The sequence below is a fragment of the Theropithecus gelada genome, chromosome 5, assembly GCF_003255815.1.
Source record: "Theropithecus gelada isolate Dixy chromosome 5, Tgel_1.0, whole genome shotgun sequence".
NCBI classification, from domain to species: Eukaryota; Metazoa; Chordata; class Mammalia; order Primates; family Cercopithecidae; genus Theropithecus; species Theropithecus gelada.
This window is the reverse complement of record NC_037672.1, coordinates 131620053-131632103: the sequence shown is the minus strand read 5'-3', so window position 1 is coordinate 131632103 and position 12051 is coordinate 131620053.

Sequence of the window (12051 nt, the reverse complement as noted above, 5' to 3'; positions counted from 1 at the left end):
ATGAGCATGGAATGTTCTTCCATTTGTTTATGTCCTCTTTTATTTCTTTGAGCAGTAGTTTGTATTTTTCCTTGAAGATGTCCTTCACCTCCCATGTACGTTGGATTCCTAGGTGTTTTATTATCTTTGTAGCAATTGTGAATGGGAATTCACTCATGATTTGGCTCTCTGTCTGTTATTGGTGTAAAGGAATGCTTGTGATTTTTGCACACCGGTTTTGTATCCTGAGACTTTGCTGAAGTTGCTTATCAGCTGAAGGAGATTTTGGGCTGAGACGATGGGGTTTTCTAAATATACAATCATGTCATCTGCAAATAGGGACAATTTGACTTCCACTTTTCCTAATTGAATACCCTTTGCTTCTTTCTGTTGCCTGATTGCCCTGGCCAGAACTTCCAGCACTATGTTGAATAGGAGTGGTGACAGAGGGCGTCCTTGTCTTGTGCTGGTTTTCAAATGGAATGCTTACAGCTTTTGTCCATTCAGTATGATATTGGCTGTGGGTTTGTCATAAATAGCTCTTATTATTTTGAAATATGTTCTATCAATATCTAGTTTATTGAGAGTTTTTAGCATGAAGGGCTGTTGAATTTTGTCACAGGCCTTTTCTGGATCTATCGAGATAATCATGTGGTTTTTGTCATTGGTTCTGTTTATGTGCAAATTTTTTTTTCCCATTTGGTAGACTGTTTACTGTATTTATTATTTCTTTTGTTGTGCAAAAGTTTTTAAGTTTAATTAAGTCTAATTTATCTATTTTTTTTGTTTGTTTTTGATGCCCTTGTTTTCAGATCTTAAATTCTTTGCGTAGTTCAATAACCAGAAGAGTTTTTTCTTAGGTTTTCCTCTAAGATGTTTATAGTTTCAGGTCTTACATTTAAGTCTTCTATCCATTTTGAGTTATTCTTTGTATATGAGGAGAGATAGGTGTCCAGTTATATTATTTGCCTATGAATATCCAATTTTTCTCAGCACCATTTATTGAAAAGGGTATCCTTTTCCCAGGGTATATTTGTGTCGACTTTGTTAAAAAGATTGGTTGGTTGTGGGAGGTGGTTTTATTTCTGGATTCTCTATTCTGTTCCATTGATCTAGATGCCTATTTTTATATTGGTACTATGCTATTTTGGCTACCATAGCCTTGTCATAAAATTTGAAGTCAGGTAATGTGAAGGCTCTAACTTTGTACTTTGTGCTTAGGGCTGCTTTGGGTGTTTCTTGGTTCCATATGAATTTAGAATTATTTTCTCTAATTCTGGGGAAAATGACATTGCTAGCTTGATAGGGACTGCATCACGTCTGCAGATTGCTTTGGGTAGGATGGTTATTTTAATAATATTGATTATTTTGTTCCATAACATGAGATTTTTTTCCATTCATTGGTGTTATCTACAAATACACTCATGAGTATTTTGTAGTTCTCCTGTAGAGATTTTTCACCTTGATTAAATGTATTATTAGGTATTTAATTTTTCTGAAGCTATTGTAAATAGGGTTGAGTTCTTGATTTGCTTCTCGTTATTGGTGTATAGAAATGCTACTGATTTTTGTATATTGATTTTGTGTCCTGAAACTTTACTGAAGTCATTTAGCAAATCTAGAAGTCTTTTGGAGGAATCTTTAGGGCTTTCTAGGTATAAGATCATATCACCAGTGAACAGAGATAACTTGACTTTTTCTTTTTCAATATGGATGCCCTTTATTTCTTTCTCTTGCCTGATTGTTCTGGATAGGACTTGCAGTGTCATTCTGAATAGGAGTTGTAAAAGTGGGCATCTTCATCTTATTCCAGTTATTAGGGGGAAGGCTTTTAACTTTTCTCATTCATTATGATGTTGACTGTTGATTTGTCTGTCATATGTGGTTTTTATTATTTTGAGGTATGTCCCTTCAATGCTTAATAAGTTAAGGGTTTTTTATATTGAATACTTTTTTATACAACTATTGAGATGATCATATAGTTTTTCTTTGGAATTCTCTTTATGTGATGAATCACATTTATTTATTTGCATATGTTGAACCATCCTTGTATCCCTGGAATAAAGCCCACTTCATCATGGCATATTATCTTTTTGATATGCTGTTGAATTTAGCTTGTTAGTATTTTTGCTGAGGATTTTTGCATCTATGTTGCTCAGGGATATTGGCCTGTAGTTTTGTTTGTTTGTTTGTTTGTTTTGTGTGTGTTGCGCCCTTACTCGACTTTGGTATTGGGGCAATACTGTCCTGGTAGAATGACTTAAGACTAATTATCTCCTCTTCAACTTTTTGAAACCATTTCATTAAGATTGATACCATTTCTTCTTTGTACATATGGTAGGATTTGGCTGTAAATTTGGTCCTGAGTTTTTTTTCTGTTGGGAGTTTTAAAATTATTATTACTGATTCATTTTAAGTTACTGGTCTCTTTAGGAGTTCTACTTACTCGTTGTTCAGTCTTGAGAGGGTCTATGTTTCCAGGAGTTGATCCATTTCCTCTAGATTCTCTAGTTTGTGTGTTTAGAGAAGCTCATAGTAGTCTCCAATAATCTTTTTTATTTCTGTGCTATCAGTTGTAATGTCACCTCTACTGTTTCTGATTGTGCTTATTTGAATCTTTTTTTCTTGGTTAATCTAGCTAGTAGCTTATCAATTTTATATATCTTTTTCTTGATCCTTTGTATTGCTTTTTAGTCTCAATTTTACTTACTTTAGATTTGATCTTTGTTATTTCCATTCTTTTGCTAGCTTTGAGTTTTGTTTGTTCTTATTATTTCAGTTCCTTGAGGTGCAATGCTTCATTGTTAACTTGAGATCTTTTTCTACTTTTTTGACATAGTCATTTAACCTTATAAACTTTCCTCATACTGCTTTTCCGTATACCAAAGGCTGTATCTCTATTTTTATCTGGATTTATCCAAAGATTATTTAGGGACAAGTTTTACAGTTCCATGTATTTGTACAGTTTTGAGAGTTCCTGTTGGTATTCATTTCTAGTTTTATTCCACTGTTGTGCAAGAAGATGTTTGATATGATTTTGACTTTTAAAAATTTATTGAAACTTGCCTTGTAGCCTTGCATAAGGTCTATTTTTAAGAATATTTTATCTGCTGATGAGAAAAATACATACTCTGTGGTTTTAGGTTAGAACGTTACGTAAATGCCTGTTACGTCTACTTGGTCTAGAGTCCAATTTAAGTCCAGAGTTTGTTGCTTTTCTGCCTTGATGATCTGTCTGGTGCTGTCAGTTGAGTGCTGAAGTCTCCTACTCCTGCTCTTTTTGCATTGCCAGGATTGTTATGCTGGTTTATTCTCATCTAGAGAAGCTGTTACTTATTTTTGAATTTACTTTCATTTGGATGAGATTTTTTTCCTGAGGTTGTGACTATAATATATGTTAAGTGGGGTCATTGGACTTTGCCTTTGCATGCTTTCTGGGGCCATGGCTTTGTTAAATTCCTTGGTTATAGAGAGCCTTAGCTTGGTGCTTTCCTCAAATGTTAGTTACAGTAGCAGTGTACTGGGCCTGTGAGGAGGCTCTCAGCTTACTGCAGAGATGGGGAGGTGGAGGTCTCAAGAAGCTTATCTTGCTTTTTTTTTTTTTTTTTTTTTTTAACAGAGTCTTGCTCTGTTGCCAGACTGGAGTGCAGTGGAGTAATCTTGGCTCACTGCAACGTCTGCCTCCCGGGTACAAGTGATTCTCCTGCCTCAGTCTCCTGAGTAGCTGGGACTACAGGCATGTGCCACCATGGCCAGCTAAATTTTGTATTTTTAGTAGAGACAGGGTTTTCACCATGTTGACCAGGATGATCTCAATCTCTTGACCTCGTGATCCACCTGCCTCTGCCTCCCAAAGTGCTGTGATTACAGGCGTGAGCCACCACTACTGGCTGCAAATTTTGTATTGGGTAATGCAGTTCCACTGCAGGCCAGTAGGTAGTGGTTGCAGGTGACAGACAGCTGCGGGCTGACTGATATAAGCCTGATCTTTGTTTACTTGGGGGAGCTCTCTGTTGCCTCATGCCATAGGCTTATCTGTGGAATGCCCTGTGTCCTGAGTTCCCGGCTCAGCCTCAGGATGGGAGAGGAAGCTTGGTTATACATCAGTGAGGAGCATAAGCAGCATCCCTGTGAGAGGTGACAATGTACTAGCAGCCCTGGCTCGCTCTGGTCGCCTCCTCGGCCTCAGCGTCTGCTCTCGCCGCCATTGAGGAGCACTTCAGCCCGCTGCTGGGCTATGAGTGCCCCTCTCTGGGGCTGGCCGAGGCCAGACCCTAGCCCTCCCTCTGCTCCCAGGAGCTGTGAAGGGAGAGACGCAGGTAGGAACCAGGGCTGCCCGAGGTGTTCGCCGGCTGGGTGCGGTTTCCGGTTGGGCGCGGTCTCTCGGAGGTCCAGCAATCAGCGCAGCCAGCCGGCGCCTGCTGGGCTTGATCAGCGGATGAGCTCCCTCTGGGCTGTTGGAGTGCCCCGGCTAGGTGCCGCAAAGTCCTGTGGCCAGTGCCAGTGAGAGGTGAAGCTGGCTGGGCTTCTGGAACAGGTGGGGACTTGGAGAACTTTTCTGTCTAGCTAAAGGATTGTAAAGACACCAATCAGCACTCTGTGTCTAGCTAAAGGTTTGTAAATGCACCAATCAGCGCTCTGTAAAATGGACCAATCATCAGGATGTGTCTGGGGCCAGATAAGGGAATAAAAGCAGGCCACCTGCGCCAGCACCGCAATCTGCTGGGTTCCCCTTCCTCACTGTAGAAGATTTGTTCTTTGGGTTCGCATTGCCTTTATGAGCTGTAACACTCACCAGGAAGGTCTGCAGCTTCACTCCTGAAGCCGGGGAGACCAGGAACCCAACAGGAGGAATGAACAACTCCAGATGGGAGGAGGAATGGACAACTCCAGATGCGCTGCCTTTAAGAACTGTAACACCGCGAAGGTCTGCAGCTTCACTCCTGAAATCAGTGAGACCACGAACCCACCAGAAGGAAGAAACTCTGGACACATCTGAATATCTGAAGGAACAAACTCTGGACACACCATCTTTAAGAACTGTTAACACTCACTGCAAGGGGTCCGGGGCTTTATTCTTGAAGTCCGGGAGACTAAGATCCCACCAATTCTGGACACACCTGTGGAGGTTGGCAGGGGGAGTTCCTGGTGAATGAGCTGAGGTCTCTGTTTAGGGGGAGATGGCTATACCAACTCCACACCATGGGCAGGAAGGTACGCGATTGGCCTCCCTATCACACCCCTGTCCTGGGGCTCGCATCTTTCAGTTCAGACACTGCAGTCTATCTCTAGAACGCAACGTACCTGAGAGCCACAGAACACGCCTGTCCCCTGGCTGTGTTAAAATGGCCTCAAGATAGAGTCTCTTTCCTCACCCCCAAAGACAGCTCTGTTGCTCACTTGTTCTATGCTGCAGAGACGCTGCTGCTCCATGTAGAGAGGACAAAGCCTCCCACATTTCTGCAAACGTAGGCCTGGTAGGCAGATTGCCAAAAGCGGTGCTGCCATTTGCCTAATAGCCCTGGAATGGCCCTCTTGAGAGAGACAACTCTGCTCACCCTGTGTAAGCAGCCACAGCTGTGTCAGCCTCAGTACGCATGGAGGAGGGAGGAGTCTCCCTCTCCACTACTGTGCCTGAGCACCGGTGCCACCTGGCCCCTTGGGTGGAGCCACACTTCTCCACTTATATCTCTGCTACAGGGAATACAGTCACATCCAGTCCACAGTGGGGAGCTCTCAGGCACAAGAGAGCAGGTGCTCTGATTTCCTTTGAACCAAGGGGCACTTCCTTTGCACACTGCACTCTTTCTTCCAATAGGAGCATCACACCACAAGGGCCAGACCACCAATAATTTCACAGCTCCCTGGGTCCAAATGACCCCATGTGCTGCTGGAATACAAATGTGCATTAGAGCGTATCTCAGGGATTTAGTAATGTGGACACACAAGGGCTGAGATTCCCTGGGCAAGAGAATGTTCCACTATACACCAAGTGTGATGACTACTGCTGTAGCTCGGGCAGCTCGGATGTAGGGGAAGAGTGGATGATTCTGAGAGAGCTAGCTGTGCAGTGCATTGCCCTCCAGAAATTTCCCAAATCGCTACCTACACCAGTGTACGGGCTCACAAGGTTAAAGGAGCCTTCTGACAGTTTGGAGACCAGCAGTCTGCCACAGGGGTTAAGGGAGCCAAGAACACTGATCTCTAGCCTTTCCACAGGACCCCAGGTGCCTCGGGAATCAATCTCTGTCACACCCTTGCTTCCTTCTTTTTTCTGTGTCCTGTTTTCTTCCTGTGAGCACTCCCCCCTTAATCTATTTGAGTTCCGATTATTCATCTGTAACTCTGGTTCTTTCTGAAGAGAACTGGCCTCTGACGTCTCCAGTCAGTCATCTTGAAAAAAAGGGGGTTGCATTATTATATTTTATTTAGATGGCATTTTTAACCCAGCAACTATTTATACATTTAGAAAAAGGCAGATAATCTCACCAAGAATACAGCTGCACCATTTCTAAATGCACTTTCTTTGAGTAGCTTCTGAAAGATTTGTGGAAATTATTTTGTAAAGTACTGCTTCCTAAAGAGTTTGGAAATGATCAAGGCCTTGAGAGATTTTGCATAGAATGTAAAATTGTTAGAAAATATGTTTAGGAAATGTTGGATTAAACAGCACTTAACAGATTTCTAAAAAACATGTATTTCAGTAATTTTATCAAGCTAATGTGCGTTGTAAATCTTCAGAGAAGGGTTCTTAAAATATTCTTGTTTCCCCTTGACATAATCAAAAGAGTCATACTCAAGATTTTGTGGAATAAAATATGATGCCTGTACCAAAAAAAAAAAAAAAAAAAAGTCATCTTTGAGTTATTTTGGAATAGATGCCTCATACATATATGCCGAATGCAAACTCAGAAGGTCTAGCAGTACTTTTATAATGACTTGGGTGAATATTATCCATTGACTTGATTAAATTCCTATGCTTTTGTTCCTGCTTAGATTTTTCTCCAAATGTCAAAACAGCTTTGTAAGAAATAAGAGGAATGGAGAATGACTTCAAGTTTATTGTGTGCCTTTTGATTTCAGATGTTTGCTTCTACTCAGATGCAATTTTTAATTTCTGAAAGAGATTAAATATTATCTCTGAATAAGAATGTTAAATATCATTTTACATTTACTCAATTTATAAATTACACAAGAAAATTAACCTTTTCTAAATAATGATATTTCCATTTATATCAGATATTTCTATGAACCTTCTATGAGAAATTAATATCTAAATAACCTTACAATTAAGGTATAGCCTTAGAAGAGAGTTTGAAAAATATATTTCTGTGGTACTAATGTATTACTAGTAAAATTGCATTACTATGTAAGTAGAATTATAAGTAATACAAATATAAGTAATATACATTAATTATGATTTGAAAGTAATCATGCTCAATACGTATGCAACTGGAATTATTTACATATAGTAATTCAAACATAAGAACTGTCATAGATTTTGTCAGAATTATGCAATCTGTAGAACTCGGAAAAATAATACCATTGCTAAACTTATTATGAATTAATTTAATTCCAAACTACCATTCAACTGATCAGTTCATAAAGTAGCATAGGCCTCCTGCTATGTGGGTGTTTGCAAAAACACAGCAACCCCAAATATCTAGTAATGGGAATGGTGCTGAGAGTAAACTGTTGATAATTTTCTTATGACATAACTAGTTGAGAGCTATAGATGTCGTAGAAATCTCTTTATATTGCAAAATTTTATACTATCTTGAAAAACACATAAGATAACATTCATCTATTATTTGTCTCTAGAATGGCTATGTGTGATAAGCTAGTTTCATCATTTAGAGTGTAAGTAATTTACAATTCCAGAAAGTAGACCTGATAAACTCCAAGAGGAAGTATTTAACTTAATAATTCTAGGTTTCCAGTCAAATGGATCCTTTTGAACTAATGCTTTGTTCTTTTATTTCATATTTGCCCTGCTTCCTTCTCAAAACATGCCTCTTAATAATACATTTACTTAAGAAATAACTTTAAACTTTTAATAATATATAAGGGACTGCATAACTTCTCTATGAGAATTTTTTTTTCCTGATTTCAACATTAAGAAATTATGCTTTTACCTATTTTTCTGAGTGCACTTATTAATGTGTGAAAGTCCTTTAAATTCTGTTTCTGATTATTTCACTTTAGAAGGAAAGGAATGCAAATAGCAATCTAGGAATAAAATAATTTTTATTATAATTTCAGTTTGGAAATGAGACACATACTAAATATTGAGGTATCACTATGTCTTGGTAATGTGTTATATAGTCAGAATTAAGTTAATACTGGGTAGAACTTCCTGGTTACAATAATGTTTTGCTATTTAAGAATTCCTAAATTTAAATTGAAGTCTCCTAAGAAATTTAACTAATAATTTAGTTTGCACAGACATACAGATACAAACATTTTTCTCCTCTGAGTGTGCTTTCAGAGTAAAGAAAGCAAAGGGAAGTCTGTCTCTATCCCTGCTGACTTAACAGCATTGGAGACATGAATCAATGAGGCAGTGCCTTACCATGAGAGGAGAGGCACAGCACTCCAAAAGAGCTAAGCTCTGGTTTGGGGGATGGAGCAGCTATCATATGCAAGATGTAAATGTTTATGGTGAAAAGCAATCCAACTTAATCACTGCAAAGCCGGATTTGAAAATGAGGTTCCAGAAGTGGAGATGTCATGCTCCAAGACGTGCCATCAACATAATATTGTTAATATATTGTTTTCCCCAGGTCATAGCTCTAAGGAACATTACAATCAGTTTTGATTACCTGTTGTCTTGAGGTCAAGTGAGCAAGAATAAAACAGACAGAAGTGTGTTCATACTTTTATCATTTCCTTCTGCACCCAACTGTGCACTGTTGTTTAAGAGTCTAGCATTAAGAGCTCAATTTGATTGGCCTACAACATGGGTTGAAGAAGAGGGCAATAAACTACTTCACCTGATCCCATTCCTGTAATCAATGCATGAACCTTCTAGAGTAATTTATTTATTCAGTTAAAGAATCTGTCATCTCCTGCCAAATAAGTTCACATATTTGTTTACCTGTCAGTACTTCCTGAGTGTTTGATTGTTTGCTTGATATTTATGTTGGTAGGTGCCTGTGTTTGAATAAAAATTCCATAAAATTTTCTGGTTAGCTCTCTGGGTCTGGTATTTCAATAGAGTGTATTATATTCTATTCTCCTGGGAGCTGATATTTTTAAGATCTGAGACCTAGGTAGAAATGAGTTTTGTAGAAGAACCCTGAAATATGGGGTCCCCCTTTAACATCTGTTGAAGAACTTAAATTTATGCATTCGTTTTATTTAAAAAAAAACTAGTAGCTGCCAATGTTTTTCAAAGCAATAAAGTATACCTTGTACATTTTTGTGTAGCAGGTTTAAGTATGCAGAATGAAATATTACCAATAACTTACATAAAATATATAATTTGTATATCTACATTACTGTAGCAAATTATGTATTCACACAATACTTCCACAATTGCTAATTTTATTTCAATGTTATTTGATATTATCTCATAATAATCACAGCAGCTATTAGGTTGATGCAAAACTTATTGCAGTTTTTGCCATTAAAAGTAATTTTCCTTACTTGTTCTCTTTTATGCTTGCATTGCTGTCTTTCCTTAGACTTCAATACTTTAAACAGATATATAACTTTTATTCAAATACAATTTCTTTGTTATAACTTTAAGAAAAGTTTTAAGTAGGCAAATTAACATTTGGCTTGACCTCCAACTATTACTACTTCAAGTTTCCCTCTTGCTGGTTAGTATTGCTTAAGATAAATCATGACACTTAAAGGATTCTGAAAAGTTTTCCTTATTGAGAGTTGAATTAGTCATAATTACCCATACAGAGAAAATTCTATGGAAAATTTATTGTATAATGAGGGGCTGAGATTAATGCCTAAAACTACAGTTAATGACATTTACCCTAGGATTTTTAGCATAACATAAAAGCAATCTAAGAGAACGTGTTGCTATTTTAAAATGTGAACCGACATATGGAGATATTCAATCTGGGTTAAAAGGAAAAGAAATAGATTGAAAGAGAAAAACTGAGGTAGATGAGAGTTATTGCACATTCAGTATTTGATTTAATCCCATATTGAGTTCCATATGTTCACTTGAGAGGATCACAGAGAGCCAAGAATACAAAATACCTTTTTTTCCCACTAATTACTAAGGCATGGTTTTCAAAGCAGAAGCTCTTTTGCCCATCAACTTTAATCAGAATATTGGCATCTATTTTTTTGAAAATTTCCATCATCTTCTAATAACTGAATATTTAGAATATAACATTTTATTCCAACCAGGGAAGCTATTAGAAAAATTTTATGAAACCCTTCAACTTCAAAGAACTTGCAATTTTAATAAATAATTTAGATTCATTTTAAATATTTAAAGGACGATGAGTATTACTGTTTTTTAGAAAACTGTAAAAGTGATTTAAGTCAATATTTTAGTGCTCAATGGGTATAAAATTGTGATACAGATGCTAATAAAAGTAAGTAGGAGTAAATTCCCTTTTTTCTTTTCTTTTCTTTTTTTTTTTTTTTTTGAGACGGAGTCTCACTTGGTCGCCCAGGCTGGAGTGCAGTGGCACGATCTTTGCTTGCTGGAAGTTCTGCCTCCGGAGTTCACGCCATTCTCCTGCCTCAGCCTCCTGAGTAGCTGGGACTACAGGCGCCCGCCACCACACTTGGCTAATTTTTTTGTATTTTTAGTAGAGACGGGGTTTCACCAGTTAGCCAGGATGGTCTTGATCTCCCGACCTTGTGATCCGCCAGCCTCGGCCTCCTAAAGTACTAGGATTACAGGCGTGAGCCACCGTGCCCGGCCCCTTTTACTTAATTATGCTGATTTCAATTAAATATTTTATATTATAAGAAGATTCTTTGAAAATCAACAGGGCAGCCCACATGTTAGGACTTAAACGAAACAGCAGAAGCTTGTATATGAGGATCAAGCAGGGGAGCTAATAAAAACTTCGATACATTTGCCTTAGTTCTTTTGTTTACTGTTTTATTAAATAGTAGTACAGAAATAATTCTGGATATGTTATTTACAGAAACATTTATTTTTACTGGAGAAACATAAAAAATCTGTATTTCCCAAAAATGTGTATACTATCACAATGATAGGCGGAATTCCTATATTTTTTTCTTTCTGACATGATTGTCTTCTTCCCACCCACTCCTGATACCCCTGCTTTTGAGGATAGCTCCATTGTCCTATTTCCTCAATAATCCAAGGGCACAATCTTAGCATTATTTTTTGTACCATTAACTTAATACTTACCAGAAAATATTAAATGGGCACGTGTACTGGAAGCTATGCTGCACACTATAGAGTTTTCCAGACATAGAATAAGTTCCTGGTGTCATGAGGATGATAAACAGAGAAAAAGAGACAAGGCTAAAAACTGATTAAAGCACAGAGGCCGATAATTAGAAAAATGTCAGTTTTTCTAACTCAGGGTTTTCTAATTATTTACTTAGATTTCATGGCTTTTCCTTTTTTTTCATTTTTTAAAGAGAGTTGGTCATACAGTTTTAAAGTGTCTTTGGACTTCAGAATAAAGTTATGGCATATATTTTAAAATAAGTAAAGCATTAAAAAACTATTTCCTCAGTGTTTGTGCAAGCAAGTGAATATCTCAGTTCATCACAAGAGACATAAACTAGTATTTGAGTGCCTCCTATGTGTCAAGCATTACCTAAATATTTTCTCTTACATTATCTCATGAGATACCCATAGGAATCCTAGGAGAAAGTGTTTTGATAACCTTGCAAAATGTAATGGATAATGCCCTTTTCTGAGTGGAGTCTAAATGGGTTATTTTTTGAAGAATGATATAAAAGTTTCTGTTCCTGAAGAGATCTTTCAAGAAGTTATTTTGGAATTCTATTTTCTTCTACCTGAGATAATATGTAAAAATATTCAAATATTATCTTTAGCCTTCTACTGAAGATATTTTTCTTTTTTATTCCAAATGGTCAGAACCCATGAGT